The following is a 14909-nucleotide window of genomic DNA, read 5'->3' on the forward strand; positions in this document are numbered from 1 at the left end:
GGTAAACATTATAAAAATGAAGTAGTATACGATGTGGTTGACACGAAAGTATATCATATACTACTCGGTTGACCTTAGTAATCTAACCGTGACACCACTCATAAAGGGTAAGATAATATGTATATTTTCATCAAGGACGACCGGAAAACCATATTGGCCCTTATGGATCTAGAGGAACTACCTGAAACTTTTAAAGTGGAGGGTCATTTCCTTTTAACCATGCGAGACTTCGTGGAGGAATCCAAAGAAACAGGACAGGCCTATGCACCAATTATAAAAGGAAAAAAAACTCGATCCCACCAACATCCCTAATGAACTAAAACCCTTATTGCATAAGTTTAAAGAAATCTAGCCTAATGACCTTCCCAATGAATTACCTCTCATGTGAGATATCTAACAGTATGTCGATCTTGTCCCTGAGTCCAGCTTACTCAATCGTCCTCACTATCGGATGAGTCCAAAGGAGTGTGAAATTCTACAAGGACAAGTGGAGGAACTGATCCTTAAAGGTCTCATCAGAGAAAGCATGAGCCTATGTGTCGTATCGGCTCTATTAACTCCTAAGAAAGTTGGGAGTTGGCGCATGTGTGTCAATAAATGAGCCATCAACAAGATCACCATAAAGTACACGTTTCTCATACCACGACTGGATAATATATTGGACATGTTCGAGGGCGTGAAATTATTCTCTAAATTAGATCTAAGGAGCGACTACCATTAGATTCGCATACGGCCAAGTGATGAGTGGAAAATGGCCTTTAGGATGAAGGAAGGATTGTACGAATGGATGGTCATGCTCTTGATCAGTCTTTTGAACGTGCCTAGTATATTTATGAGATTGATGAACCAAGTTATGAAACCTTTCATTGGGCAATTCATTGTGGTTTATTTCGATGATATTTTCATATATAATTAAGATGAAACCACCCATGTGGAACATCTCAAGAAGGTCCTTTAAGTGCTTACTGAAAATAAATTATATCTCAATTTTAAAAGTGTAACTTCATGACCGATGCTTATTATTTTTGGGCTTTGTTGTGACATCCATGGGCATTCAGGTGGATGAGGAAAAGGTGAAGGTAATCAAAGAATGGCCAGTTCCCACAAATATTCACGAAGTACGAAGCTTTCATGGACGGGCAACATTCTATTATCAGTTCGTGAAGAATTTTAGTACCATTGTATCACCAATCACAGATTACATGAAGAAGGGACAGTTTCAGTGGACTGATGAAGCTGACATGAGCTTTGCTAAAATTAAGTGCAGATTATCCACAACCCCAGTTCTTATACTTCCTAACTTCGACAAACTGTTTGAAGTCGAATGCAATGCCTCATATATCGGAATTGGGAGAATTTTGTCTCAAGAAGGTAAACCGGTAGCCTTCTACAGTGAGAAACTTAGCGATGCACCCAAAAAGTGGTTTACATATGAAATCCAATTGTACGTAGTGGTCCAAGCACTGCGACACTAACGACATTATTTGATTCAAAGGGAATTCATGTTTTACACAGACCATCAAACTCTTAAATTCATCAATAGTCATGCTAACGTTAACCGTGTGCATGCTAGGTGGGTTTTGTTTTTTACAGGAATTCACATTCGTGCTGAAACATAAGTTTGGATAACAGAACAAAGTAGTCGATGCACTGAGTCGCCGTGCAACTTTTTTAGTCACTATGAGCAATGAGGTTATCGGGTTCGAGCGCCTCAAGGACATATATGCCGACGATAACGACTTCAAGGATGTGTGGGTTAGATGCCAAGAAGGTCACCCCGGTAATCTTCATATTCAAGATGGGTTCCTTTTCACGAGGAATCGACTGTACATCCCCAGGAGTTCGTTAAGGGAACAAATTATTTAAGAGCTACATGGAGGTGTCCTTAGTAGACACCTTGGGCGAGACAAGACGCGAACTCTTGTGGAAGAGTGGTATTACTAGCTGCAATTGGTATATGATGTGGGAAAAATAATTCAACGTTGTTATATTTGTCATACCTCGAAGGGGCAATCTTAAAATATGGGCCTCTACACCCCGTTACCTATGCCTGACGGCCCTTGGGAGGATTTATCTATGAACTTCGTGCTTGGTCTCTTGCAAACACATCGCAATATGGATTCAGTGTTCATGGTGGTAGATCGTTTCTCCAAGATAACGCACTTCATCCCGTATAAGAAAACCCTCGATGCAACACACGTGGCGAATCTATTCTTTAGGGAGGTCGTACGGCTACATGAGGTCCCTAAGACTATTATTTCTGATCGTGACACGAAGTTCATTAGCCACTTTTGGAGGACTTTGTGAACTCGATTCGATACACGACTTCAATTTAGCAGCGCCTACCACCCACAGACTAATGGGCAGACTGAGGTTGTGAATCGCACGTTGGAAAACCTCCTTTGCTGTATTTCAGGAGAAAAACCAAAGCGGTGAGATTTGGCCCTGTCTCAAGTGGATTTTGCATTTAACGACATGGTGAACCGTTTGATAGGGAAATCCCCGTTCCAAATTATTTACAGACAAGTGCTTCACCACACACTTGACTTGATCTGTTTGCCCAAACTCCCAGGCAGGAGCATTACAGCAGAACATATGGCAAACAGGATCATGGGTATCCATGTGGAAGTGGAGACCAATCTACATACCTCGAACGAGAAGTACAAAGAATAAGAAGCATCGACGACAAAAGGTGTTCGAGGTGGGCGACCGCGTCATGGTCCATCTTTCCAAAAAAAGATTTTCGACCGGGACATACAACAAGTTGAAGAATAAGAAGATTGGACCGATACCAATGATCTGAAAGATCAATGACAACACCTATGTTATTGATCTTCCAGATGATATGGTGATCTCATGGACTTTCAATGTCATGGACCTGACCGAGTATCATGAACCTAATCACTCAGTGGGGTCCACTTTTGATTGTGCATCTCACAAAGTTACTTTATTTAGATTATCACAACCATTTGATTAATGAACACTTGAATTGATGGTGATAGGGAAGTTTGTGAGATGAGTTTTTACCTGATATATAAATCTATTTTAAAACAATCCAAATATTGGTTAGATGGTCATGCTAATAATGCAAATGTGGGTTGAACCTCAACTCTACCCATCTCCTTGAGTTGCAATCCTTTTATCTACACAACCCACTTATGTATGAGATTTTGTTCATCAAGTGTGCTTAATCATGCATGCATGATATAATGACAAAAGCGCCCTTAAAACATTAAAGGTACTTCACCAGGCTGGGCTTATGGACTATTTGGACTATTTGAGACAACCCCACTACAACCCAATTAATAAATGGCCTAGTTTAATGGATTTCGATCTATAGGGGTTTGGGGTTTTTATCTACAACAGGTTCGAGGTATCGGAGATGGTGACTAAGGGAAGAAAAGATATCAACTTGGAAGAAATGATAAGAAAATTGTGAGAGAGAGAGAGAGCGAGAAATCAAACTTGGAAGAAATGAGAAGAAAAATGAGAGAGAATGAGACAATAGGGTTTGCTGAGAGTTTTAGGAAGACTTAGGAATGGTTTCAAACCATCTGCATTAGGAACGGCCTTACCAAAGACATTGTTGTTCCTAAACCAAAGTTTTGGTGTAGTGGCCAGGTTCCGATCCTGGGATCCTACAAGGAGGATTTTCAAGGTGAATATATATATATATATGAGCATAACCACAATGCACCCAAGTCACAAAACAACATCATCACCACATATCCACTAATAAAATCTTTGAGTACAGTGCTAGAAGGAAAATATGAGATATAATTAAAAAAACTCAAAATAACAGGCATATGCTCCGCGCTTAATGCTTCTCATACGCCCTAACATCACCTGCAACATAAACAAACGCACATAAGCCTCCTACAAAGCTCAGTAGAGTGCGTGTGTGCGTGCATAATGCATATGACAAGAATATATATATATATATATATATATATATATATATATATATATATATTAGAGTATGTGGAAGATGGAGGACTAATTAAGTTGCCAAGTCTATGAATGTTGTTAGCCATACCAAGGCTATGCAATGCAAGGCCTACGTGGCCGAGTGTCATATGCTAGAGAAGTAATGTAAACATGTCAATCCTCAACTAGTCCACATATTAGAACAATTCGTCACTAGAAACATTACCGGGGTCTAGTACACTCCAACATTATCTGCTGCCCCATTGCATATATGACCAAATGACTGGAAAAGACCTCACTATCTGTATCGTCAGTGGTATGCCAATTCTCACCCGACTTATCGATAGCAGACCCATTTCATGAGCTGGTCATATTCAACCTAGCTTACAACCCCTACCCTCGGGAGGATAAAATCACACCCCTTTCCAACTGATCACGATATAGTGGGAGACGCATCCTGCTGGTATTTGGCACTCGAGCACTCATATTATCCCATCGGTTTTGATGTTGAAGCATTCTACTGGTACCACAAGAGTTTAGGGACTTTCACCCAAGGACGTTCATAGCATCCAAGTGCTAGAACAGATATTTCCAATATCCAATCTGGCCATTCACGGTATGCCTGTGGAAGCCACAACCCTGATGTCGCTTGGGTGTAAAATGATTGTAACATACAAGATGTGAAATGCACAAGTCATACCATCCAAGTCATGTACTAAATCTGCGCATATCGTGCGATCATGCGAGGCAACCCTATCCCTTATAGTCCCCTAAGTGTCTCAAGCCAAAGGGCATATGCTATAAACAATCATCATCCACAACAGGCATACAAATAATGTGTATGTATAACTAGGCATGATATCATTACTCTAAGCATGTTATCAATGTGTTCTATAAGGCCAAGTACACTGGTATGTTATCAGACATATCATGTGATAATCGGCCTTAATTTAGCACATCATATACAGAGAGTGCGACCCAAACGGCAGGCCCCACTATAAATATGAAGGTCTATGTGGTGTGGCCCACGTTAGACTAACATCGGCTCCTCATGTAGCCTGTAAGGCATGTATAAAATACATATACCAAGGCGAGCCAACTGGGAATGACTTAGATGGACATCCACATTTACAACATGTGTGCCACTAGGCCACCAATCTATCAGGCACGTGGCCCATCGACGATATCCCAAAACAATTGGATTATCAATGGCATCATTAAATTACTTTTATGGGATGATCTGCACCATTTGAGCATTGTCGGTATAATCGACAGTTATAAATCATTAGTTAGTCACTAGGATATAATTTTGTGCTTGTGGCCCATCTGAGTCTTGAGATTTCATCATTTCAAGTAAAGTACATACCTCAATGGATTTAATACAACTATAGTGTCAACATTACATACGGACACTAATTAGGGACTTTAAAATTGGTTTAATAATTAATTTCAAACCTTTGCAAATACACCTTGAATTTTAACCTAGGATTATAGGGATTTTGAATCCAAGGTGCCAAACATAACCAAGGGATTCCATAAATCCAGGAATCCCAAGTCCAAGAGAGCCCAAAATCCAAGAAATCCCAAATTCAAGGATTCTCAAGTCTACGGGATTCCAAATTTAGGAAATCCAAGTACATGGAATTCCAAAGTCCATAAATTCCAAGTCCTAAGAGTTTTCACCGCACAGTTCCTATGATGCGCCCCACTTAAGATTTGTATTGGCGTGAAACTTAGGCCCATGGCATAACATGGCCGGAAGAAAAGGATGAAAGGCGTGCTGCCCACTTTTCCCTTCTATGTGGTTCGCCTTAGATTTTTATTAGCCTGATTTTTGGGTCCTTAGACTAAAACGATCTGGCAAAACGGATGAGTGGAATGGATAAGGCACATGCATCATGAATGATCCCACATGTGGGCCTCACTCCATGCCTCACAGTGGCGTCGGCTCACCCATGGGCGTTGGTAGCACCGCTGATGCTCTATTTTTATTTTTACTTTTATGTTTGGATACATTATCAAGGTGGGCCCCATGTGGATGATATACTCTGTCCACCGTCTTGGCTAGTTCGAACAGGGTCCAATGGGCCTTGAATCGGATTGGTTTGGACAAACAGGGGCCCACAGTGGGCCTTGAAAGGTATCAACAGCTGGGCATTGTTTCCCTCAATGCAGCCCACTTGAGACTCAAATTTGCCTCATTTTTTAGCTCATAGCCTAAAATGATCCAGAGAACTATGTGTATAGTGTGGATTTAACATATACATCATGGTAGGTAGAGTTGTGCATATCTAACCTGAACCAGTGGATCCGACCCAATCAGGCTAGATCCGACCCGTTCCGAACCGAACCGACAATCTAGATCGGTGCAGATCGGGTAAGGCCATTCAGATCCGATATTTTTTCGGATCCAGATCGGGTCGTGGTCAATCCGAACCGATCCGATCTGAATGGATCCGGACCGACCCGATCCGACCCAATTCGAAGTGGTTCTTATAATGATTTTACTTTTTCGTGTGGTATGGTCCACTTAAGCTTTGGATATGCATCAATTTTGGGTTCAACGACTAAAATGATCTAGAAAAACAAATGGACGGCATGGATAGACCACATGCATTCACGGTGGGCCTCAATAGAGTTTAGAGTGTATAATAAAAAAGGATTCGCTATTGTACCAGCTGTTGTAGGAACATATCGTGCGAAGACGACCACTGATGCTCCTCGAGCTCCGAGTTATACGAACAGTTCAAAGAAGATCAAAGTTATATGGCCCACAGTGATGTATTTATTATATCTACACCGTTCATATATTTTTAGAGATCATTGTAGACCATTGTCCAAAAAATGAATCATATCCAAAGATCATCTAGACCACATCATACATAACAGTAGAGAATGATTTTCACTGTTAAACAATTCGTAGGGCCCACCATAACGTTTATTTTCCTTCCAATCTGTTCATTAAGGTCACAAAGACCTAAATTAAGAGGCAAAAGAAATTTCAAATTGATTCCAAAATTCTGTGAGACTATGACCCCAAAAAGGGTTTGAATGGTAGACATTCAATCCCCACTGCTTTTTTCGGTGTGGTCCACTTGATAGTTAGATCTATCTTATTTTTCGTCTCAAGCCTTAAAACGAGCTCGCCAAATGGATGGACAGTTTGGATATAACACATACCCCATGATCAAACCCACGGAACTTGCCAACGTCAATAACAGCTCTTTCATGCACAGCACATTACAGCTTCAGCACGTGAATACAGCTAGTGCCTCCAGCTCCGAGTTGTACGAACAGCTCAAATAAGATCAACATTATATGGGCCCCACAATGATGTATTTATTATATCCACACCGTTTATCCATTTTTAGTGATTATTTTAGAGTATTAGGAAAAGAATTGAATCATATCTAAAGTTCAAATGGATCACACCAAAAATAGCAGTGAGGATAATGATTTTCACCGTTAAAAAGATCCAAATAATACCCAACCCAATCCGACTCGATTTCCCTAACCGAGTCGGACTCGGTTCGGGTCAGGTCAACCTTGCGTCCGATCAGTTCGAGGTTCGAGTCAGGTGTTCCGGACTCGGTCCCGGATCGATCGGGTTCGGATCAGTTTGTCTGGATTTCGGACCGAACCAAGTTGGACCCAATCTGATCTGACTTGGTCCAATGCCTAGCTCTAATGGTAGGGTCCACAGGCGAGACGCCCCCACCCAAGTATGCATGGCTGACATAACGGATGCTCCCGGCCCCACTGTCCCCTCTGATATGGTCAACTTGATGGTTGGATCATCTTGATTTTTGGGTTCAACCCTTGAAAGGGGCTGAGAAAATAGATACATGGTTTAGATCTAAGAAATACATCGTAAAGGGAGTTAGTGATGCAGGGCCTTACAGGTCGATGAATCAACTTCATGTATTGGCTCCAGCTGGGGATTCGGATGGACAGTGGGGATGGAAAATATGCATCCTGGTGGGACCCACACAATGGCCTCGAGAAGGTGCACACTGCACACAAAAACAGATGGACGACGTGAATACATTATATATATATATATATATATATATATGATTTATCTAGGTCGTACATCATGGTGTGGATCTAAGAAATACATCATGGTGGGTCACACGAGTGGGAACCACCTCCATGGCCCCATGCAAAGGGCGTTAGTGATGTAGGACCTTACAAGTGGTCTTTGTACTTGGTGTGGCACACCTGAGACATGGATCAGCTTCATGTTTTGGCTCAAGCTGGGGATTCAGATGGACAACGGGGATGTAACATATGCATCCTTTTGGGACCCACAAGGTGGCCTCGGGAAGGTGCACGCTGCCCACAAAAATGGATGGACGGTGTGAATACATAATATATATCAAGGTGGGCCCCAAAGTAAGGGATGCACCGTCTTGGATGAGTCTCGATCTGTAGTCATTACAAAATTGTAAAATCCTCTCTCCGTCTACCCCCCTGTCTCTGTCTTTTAATCGCCGGAACAAGATAATCCGTCTGTATTTCATCTCTCTCCGGCAGACAAGATACCATTCTCGGTCCCTCTGTATTTCATCTCTCCTGTAGACAAGATACCCATTTTTTCAGTAAAGTAATATTTCTGAAATATAAAAGAGAACTAATTTTAGGTAAAAAGAAAAAAAAAATCAAATTGGAATTTGGATTTAGAAAAAGCTTAATAGCCTTCTAGAAAACTTTTTTTAAAAAAAAAATGAACTTTGGATATACAATCATGTCCTAATGATATGGCAAAACTGATGGACCATATAAATATAACTAACATACATAATATGGGCAGACTTACAACGCTCAACACCACCTCTGTAAAGCCCCCATGGGTTTAAATCCCTGTCCACATCAAACAAATCAACTCTAACGGCATGTTTGGTTGGATATCATTACATGTAATTTGTCTTTCATGTAATTAATCTCAAAGGAAACAACGTATCAACTGCATATTAGCACAACAGTGAAAATTGCTCATACCAATACATTACATGAAATATAAGTAAACTGCCAAAACATGACTCCATTTGATTAATTTTAGTTTTTGGTTTATGTTGACATGGCAATGGGTGTGTGTCAAGTGGATGTTCAGTCAGATTTTTAACAATTATATCATTTCTTCCTCTCACCTTCATTTCAATGAAATTTCCATCTTCATTTCTGTTCAATATTACCACAGTTTCTTCTTACCCATCAATGCCACAATGCATTATTTTTCTTCTGCATGAAAAACTTTAATGCTCTATGCATTTTGTGGGCATAGCAATAAATGTTCTCCACCAAAAATATCAATAACAACAAAAACTAATGGTGAAAAAGTTAACGTAATCATTAAAATTGACTAATTCACCACTGTTGATTATATCTTCAACGCAAGGAATTCGGAGTTGCTGAATACAGTGACATACAGATGTACTTGAAATTCTTAAGAAAATGTGAAAGAAAGAATGATTCTGCGCAAAATCAAAATTACGGAATTGAGACTCTAGGTAGCGGATTAGGTGTTACCGGGTAACACATTGAAGTGTTATTGGGACCATGTGGGGCTCACTTTGATGAATCAATTGTATATCCACGCCATCCATCTATATTACCGGAGTCATTTGATACTCCGAAAGTATATGATTATTGATACGCAGTCACTCAAAAGTTCTACTTTTTGGGTTTTATCAAATAGTATAGTGAAAATCTCTTTGAAAATAAAAATATTTATTTTAAATTAATAAATAAATTCGATTTTTAATTAAAATTTTATGGTGGAATTAGCCCATCTTTGTTATATCCACACATAATGCACCTAGTTATGTCCACACATAATGCACAAGAGACCATGCATCAAATGTAATCTTTGTAAAAGTGTTCTATTTCATTTTGGTGTTTGTATTAATTGACACATGGGCTTAGTGCATACCCATTATTTATTCTTCAATGGTATGAGTCTACACCCATATTTTTATGGTGGGATTGGACAGTTTGGCCTATACAGAAAACATCTGCATATAATATCAGATAATAAATGAAATGAAATACAAATTAAAATATATACCTGTAGTAATTTCTTTAGCTTTCTCCAGTATCTTAGTTATTTAAAATCATGATACACAAATAAAAAATTCAAGTAGAAGTTAATAAAAATGATATATAAAATGTATTGGAAAAAGAAAATTGAATAAAATAATAATTTTAAAATTTTATTTTAAATACAAATCTTATAACATAATTTAAAACAAACAAATGCAAAAAACAATTACCAAACTCATGTTTTTTAAGGGTTATCAAACTCGAAGGGTTAACTACGTGTGGTGCGAAGCTACACCTCCTCCAAATCATCACCATCTTCTTTCTCATCTCATCCATCATCCTCAACACCACATCCATCATCAGATTCACCAATTTTCACATCAAAATCCCCTCTTATAGTGGTGCACAAGAAAATTTTCAAATTCTGACGCATCTATAAGGTTGAAACTTTGGCGGAGTAGTACGCACAAACCATGTGCCGGATCGAAGTGATTTTTGGTACAAAAACAGGAATCAGATTGCGTCCTACCCCCGCTTGGACGATAATCCGTCCGGGCAGCGATCTGTGGGGCTCATAGTAAGGTAAATACTTTATCCACGCCGTTTATCACTTTTTTCAGATCATTTTACAGCATGAACCTAAAAATGAAGCATGTACACAATTCCAGTGGACCACACCAAAGGAAGCAGCGTTGATAATGAATCCACCGTTGAAACCTTTCTAAGGGCCACGGCGATGTTTTTTTTACCATACAACCTATTCATAAGGTCATGTATACACGTATGAAGTGAGAAAAAAAAAATATCAGCTTAATCCGAAACTTCTACAGCTCCCAAGACGTTTTTAATGGTGAGCGTTCAACCCTCACTTTGTGGTCCACTTAAACATTAGTTCCACCTAATTTTTAAGTTCATATCCTAAAATGATCTGTAAATATGGATGGATGGTGTGGATAAAACCCTTACTTCAATGTGGATTCCACAGATCGCTGCCCGGACGGATTATCGTCCGAGCGGGGGTAGGACGCAATCCGTTTCACCCACCCCTAGCCGATTCTAGCCTATGAGTCCTTTCCTGATATTGTGAGCCCCATACACTTATGAGCGTCCAGTGCATCCAAGCCAACCTACTGTCCAGCATGTGTGGCCCATCCCAGGTCCTCTTCTCCTCCGTTTCTTTCCATTTTTTTAACTTAAAACCTCATTAATCCTCTATTGAAGTGACGTCACCAAGTTTTGTGGGCCCTACCATGATGTATGTGTTGTATCCACACCGTCCATACATTTGGAGAGATCATTTTAGGGCATGATCCAAAGAATGAGGCAGATCCAAGGCTGTAGTGGACCCCACCACATAAAACAGTGCGGAGAGTAACGCCCACTGTTGAAACCTTACAAAGGTCCACCATGATGTTTATTTTAGATCCAATCTATTCATGTGCTAACGCAGACATAGAAGAAGTGAAAACACAAATATAAGCTTGATCGAAAACTTTTGTGGCCCTTAGAACTTTTTAACGGTGGGCATCACTCTCCCCACTATTTTATGTGGTGGAGTCCACTTGAGCTTTGGATCATGCCCTAATATGATCTCTCCAAATGAATGGACGGTGTGGATACAAAACATACATCATGGTGGGCCCCACGGAACTTGGTGACGTCCAGTAGCGAGTCTCGCTACTCAACCTATCCGACGCGGATTAGCTGCCTCGACGGATCCAACCAGTGGGTGTGACCCTGACCGTGGGGCCCACCTCAATGTATGTGCTGTATATCGGTGCTTCCATTTTTTTCAGATCAAATTAGGATATGGTAACAAAATCAAAGCTGATACAAATCTTAGGTGGACCACATACAAAGCTTTTGATGGTGAGAATTCAATCTCACTGTATGGTCCACCTGAGATTTGTGTCATCTTCGGTTTTGTGACCATTACTGAAATAAGCTTGCAAAGCCGATCGACGGCGTGGCTATAAAACACATACACCAAGATGGGCCCACGGTCAGGATCGCACCCACGTGGATTTATGCGGGTTGTGGCTAATAAGCGAACGGGGAAAGGATTGGCTACTCCCCCTGACACCAGCCCCGTGGCTGTGGTCGGTGCTCTGTGGGCCCCATCATGATGTACGTGTTTCATCCATTCCGTTCATCCATTTTTACAGATCATTTTAGGGCTTTTTAAAAATAATGATAGGGATATAAATCTTAAGTGGGCCACACCACAGGACAAAAATAATGAATGGATATTCACAATTAAAAACCTCCTAAGGCCCACTGTACTGTTTATTTGACATACAATCTGTTGATTTCGTCATAAAGACCCAGATGAAGGGAAAAAAAACTTTTATGGCTCCCAAAACGTTTTTAATGGTCAAAATTCATTTAACACTGTTTCCTGTAATGTGGTCTACTTGAGATTGAGATATACTTCATTTTTTCTATCATATCATAAAATGATATATAAAAATATATGGACGGCATGGATTATACACATACATCATAATGGGCCCCACAGAGCACCGACCACCAGCCAATGGCTGGTGTCAGGGGGAGTAGCCAATCCGTTCCCGAGCGAATGGCTACTTGTCAGTGCGCTCTTATCCTACTGAGTAAACTCTGTTCGGCCCACCGAGAATGCATGTGGTTTATCCACGCTGTCCATTCATTTTTCCAAATCATTTTAGGGGTTAAACCCAAAATTGATGCATATATAAAGCTCAAGTGGATCATACCACGGGAAAAAGCGGAAGTATTGATTTCCATTGTTGAAAACTTTCTAAGGCCACCATTGACGTTTATTTGTCATCCAACCTGTTCGCAAGATCATACAGACATGGATGAATGGAAAAAAAACAAATATCAGCTTGATCTAAAACTTCGTATGCCCCCAAGAATTTTTCAACGGTAGATGTTCAATTCACACTGTTTCCGGTGGTGTGGTACAATTGAGATTTGTATATATTTCATTTTTTGTATAAAGACCTAAAATCATGTGGTAAAACAGATGGACGTAGTGGATACAATGTATAAATGACAGTTAGGCCCACGGAGTCTATTCGTAATGAGTAACTCAGTACGCTTCCTGCTCTCTGGGCCTTTCTTTTCAGACTAGCACCGCTCGTCATTATTATGCTCCGTGTTAATGGCTTCGAACGGTCACCGCTTGATTTCCTCATCCTCTTTGTCATCGAACTTGAACCTGTTACCCATTAACAAATAGAGAAAGAAACATTTCTAATTAGGGATATTATTATGTAAAATAATACATTTTACAGGTAATAAAGATTTAGGCATTTTAATAGTGAAAAATATAATTTCCCCTGTATCTTCACTTATATTTTTGCCACCAGTTGCAGGTTGTCATTTGTGTTTTGGTTTGTTATTTTTCGAACATATTGTTCATAGGAAACTGTAGTTGCATTGTTAATATTTTCTTTTTTTGTGGGTTTGTCAGCTCTTCTTCATTTCTTGAATTTCCATTGATCTCATTTACCTCTCTTCCTTTATTTCTCACTGCTAGGGTTGGATTTTCTTGGCAACCGCTTTCATAGTTGATATTCTTCTTCTTCTTCTTTTTTCTTTTTCATTCTTTTTTTTTTTTTCCTTTTTTGCTTTTTAATGAAAATTTTTATAGCTCTTTAAATTATATGAAATCCACTTTTTTCTCCAAATTATTAGTGGATTTAGAATTATAAATGTTTTATAGAAAACTGAATTTATGAAGAAAGGATTGCAAATAGCAAAATAATAATAGAAAAAACATGTACTGTTACCTGAAGTTATGTATTGTTTCTCTTATATGAGCTGTAAATGTTTCACAGATTCTGTCTTACTTATGTCTTATGTATTGGTGGTAATAGCAGAAAATTAAAAAAAGCCCGAGAATTTCATATTTTTTGGGGACCCTCGAAAGTGGATAAAAAATTGAGAATTTCTTCAGTGGAGAGAAGAGCGGGAGTGATCCGAAACAATCGATCTGTAAGGACATTGGAGTAGTTTGAATTAGGAAAAAGAAAATATGATGACAAAATCAGTTATCTCTAGCAATACCTCAAAACTCTTACATACATTTGTATTGTGATATCATACATCATGTGATTATAGATTTTTACCTTTAACCGGCTTTGATTTCTTAATGTTATTGAGATAAAGGATGTGGCATGTAATGCCAGTATCTATTTAGTTAGCAAGTACCATAATCTCAGCGCTTATGGCATGCATGCATGTGCAAAATCCTGCCTGTTCATCTGTGTCACATGTATGGTCAGGCCAATTGATGAACAACGAACGACATGTGTAAGATCTTGCGCATTCATTTGTGCCATGTGGCATGTCTATGGTCAGGCCGATTGATGAAAGACCTATTTCTATGCCTGTACATAACAAGCTGAGAATTCAAAACATAGCATTAATATAACGTTAAGTTAGGGCATGACAATGGGTCTGGGAGCGAGTTGTCTTGCTAATGAAACCTGTAAAGAGGCCATTATGGAAAAAGTAATTATAGACTTTCACTTTTTGGGTGGAAAAGTATATGATTGATGGGGCCAATAGAGCAATGACTCTTACTTTATACACTACCCTACCCGAAGGATATGCATGATATACAGTGTTTTAAGTTTGTATGAACCTTCTCTTACAACAAAATCAGAACTCCAAACACTAAGTTAGAGCACAAGAAATATTCTTTCCAACCAATTTATGACAACATATTAGGCCGTTACAATTGGACCGTGCTTGCGCTAGTTGATTTGATACTCAAATGCTAATCTTCTCACATATGCCAATGTAGGCTAGATATAGGTCATTCATCGATGGACCACCCAACTATACTATGGTGTAAAAATTGGGCCAATTATTTCATTCTTATTATGTGAAATTGTTGTATGTATCAGACTATGCATGCCACTGTCTTACATATATATGTAATGAAGACC

The sequence above is a fragment of the Magnolia sinica genome, chromosome 7 (assembly GCF_029962835.1).
Source record: "Magnolia sinica isolate HGM2019 chromosome 7, MsV1, whole genome shotgun sequence".
In the NCBI taxonomy this organism is placed as follows: Eukaryota; Viridiplantae; Streptophyta; class Magnoliopsida; order Magnoliales; family Magnoliaceae; genus Magnolia; species Magnolia sinica.